The sequence below is a fragment of the Sinocyclocheilus grahami genome, unplaced genomic scaffold (genome assembly GCF_001515645.1).
Source record: "Sinocyclocheilus grahami isolate Dianchi unplaced genomic scaffold, SAMN03320097.WGS_v1.1 scaffold16609.1, whole genome shotgun sequence".
NCBI lineage: Eukaryota > Metazoa > Chordata > Actinopteri > Cypriniformes > Cyprinidae > Sinocyclocheilus > Sinocyclocheilus grahami.
This window is the reverse complement of record NW_015516198.1, coordinates 1-2,757: the sequence shown is the minus strand read 5'-3', so window position 1 is coordinate 2,757 and position 2,757 is coordinate 1. Positions and strand designations below refer to the sequence as shown.

Genomic DNA, 2,757 nt, shown 5'->3' with positions numbered 1-2,757 from the left:
GTCAATTATTAAATTCTTAATTTTGCCAAACCTGCTACTTTAGGAGTGTGTGTGTGTGTGTGTGTGTGCGCGCATGTTCACCTCCAGAGCTGTCTGATTAAACAGTGTGATAAACTGAGCAGCCAACAGCACAACCACCTCCTCTCTGAGGAACTCTGAAAGCAGAAACAATGAAACTCACAGATGGATTTTAAACCAAACTCATTCCCATAGAGAGTCTGAAATTTAGAGTACAATAATCTGTTTTTATTAGATCAGTCAGCAAACACTGAAATTTGTCAAACTAGTTTTCCAGATTTGCTTTATATCAAGAGTGCTTCAAACTTATCTGAACATGTAGTGTGTGGTGTTCAACACTACCAAGCATCTTATAAATTAAGGTTAAGAAAAGTTATTTTGAGTAAAGCAGCTTTGAAAGTCTAACAACAAATTCTATGGCAATCCTATTAGTATAATAAGAAGTTGCATTGTTTACTTATAATATTGAATTTAAAAAAATCAATCAAATTTTAATAGCATAAAGGAGTTTTTAAATTTCAATCGACTCAACTGAAAATTACTTTCCATTCCAGAATTGTTAATACATTTTTAATAAGACACAAAATATCCTATTGTCAGATAACAAGGCTTCCTTAAAGAGGTCATATGATGCTGCTAAAAATAACATTATTTTGTGTATTTGGTGTGATGCAATGTGTTTACGTGGTTTAAGGTTCAAAAAACGTATTATTTTCCACATATCGTACATTATTGTTTCTCCTCTATGCCCCGCCTTTCTGAAACGCGTAGATTTTTACAAAGCCCATCGGTCTAAAAAGCATGGTGTGCTCTGATTGGCCAGCTATCCAGTGCATTGTGATTGGCCGAACACCTCATGTGTGTGACAGAAATGTCATGCCCCTTACCATATTTGGAAACACACAGCGTCTCCACGACAACAATACTACAGCGAGAAAAAAAGTTACGCCTTCTTTCTTTGCGTAAACATTTGGGCGGCGTTATGCGAATCTCCCAACACAGTGATGTAGACATGTGGGGGCGTGGTTAAACGATACGTTTTAGGAGGGCGTGGACAAGTCTTAACTTTTATAAAGAATCTCTCTTTGGGTTTGAGACTTTAGTCTTTGCAGCTTTACAGATCTTATCTTGAAAGTCCGTGATTTTGCTCTCACCTCTGCTGGCACTGAAGTTCTTGAAAGGACTGGAGTTGACCTCCTCAGGGGGAGGTGAAGGCGGAGGGGAAACATGGGTCACGTCTCCGTTGGCCACTGAAGAGGCTCTGGACTGGACGCTGGTGACCGTCCTGTATGAGCCAGTGAGCTCGTTGGGCCCAACCAAAGGTTTTCCCTCTTCTTCCTCCTGCTCCACCTACTCCCGCTCCACTCCGTTCCTTGGACGCGTTTCGTCTTGAGGAGTGAAGTCCCAATACATGAACAGGACTACAAACTGAAGGAGGATCCACAGCAGGCACATGAAGAGCTGAAACGCAACAAATATATTTGTTTATTGTACGTTTCCAGATGCTTCAAACGATGTCGACAGGAAAATCTTCAGGATCTTACCCCAGTGGAAGTGTATTTGTTCACTGTAAAAGGTCTGATCTGGAAGTTACAGAGTCTGAGAAAGAGATTGAATGCAGGACCTAGAAGTACAAGTATGAACTAAATACAGAGAATTAAATATGTAATATGTAAACTAAATATGTCATATAATTGTAATTAATAAATATATAATCATTCAATTGTATTTTAAAAGTATTATAATAAATATTACAGTTTAACTTTTTAAGAGTAAAACATTTGCTGAATATAAACAGGCATCGACTACTGAAATGCGCAATTCTAATTTTCATGTATGGTCTGCTAATTTATTTTTACTGACCAATGAGCAGCCCAGCTTGACGGCAGGCCATAACCGCAGCAAAAACAGTCGAACGGTCCTCAGGGGCTGTATTTCTAGTCAAGAAGCCAAAGATCGATGATCCAGCGCCAGTGCCAATACCTAGAGCATTAGAAACTGGTTAAATCACTAAAGCATTAAAATAGACATAACCTTAAAGAATTAGACTGAAACTTCACCTGCAACTAGATGACTGCAGAGCAATAACCATTTGGAGTATCTCATAAAATGCATGAAGTTACCTAAAAACAGACCGAAAGAGATGTTACCCACAAGCCACCAACATTGCAAGTGTTGTCTTCATTTAAAGGAGTAATTCGTACATTTCTTCATCAGATTTGGAGAAATGTAGCATTACATCACTTGCTCACCAACGGATCATCTGCAGTGAATGGGTGCCGTCAGAATGAGCGTTAAAAGCATCTTAATGATGGATTTGTTTTTTAGAAACACGCAGCTTTTGGCTTCACAAGATGATAATTGATGGACTGGAGTGGCGTGGATTACTTGTGGATTATTGTGATGTCTTTATCAGCTGTTTGGACTCTCATTCTGATGGCACCCATTTACTGCAGAGCATCCACTGGTGAGACACTGATGTAATGCTACATTTCTCCAAATCTGATGAAGAAACAAACTCCTCTTGGATGGACTGAGGGTGAATACATTTTAATTTTTGGGTGAACTGTTCCTTTAAGTACAAACTTACCAACCATCTCAAAGACATTGGCGAACAGGATGATTTTCTTGGTGGTGAGTGTGCGATCTGACCAGAAGCCAAACAAAGGACCAGCGAGAAGCCCGCTGAAGCTGTGAATGCTGATAGGCTGAGACCAAGAAAGTACGGTGCGGCATTTA

The 2,757-nt window shown here is 39.5% G+C and overlaps 1 pseudogene; it reads right to left on the bottom strand.

Annotated features, from left to right (window-relative positions):
* Window positions 1–39: 39 nt before the first annotated feature.
* Window positions 40–2,749, bottom strand: LOC107579321 (major facilitator superfamily domain-containing protein 8-like; annotated as a pseudogene).
* Window positions 2,750–2,757: the final 8 nt, after the last annotated feature.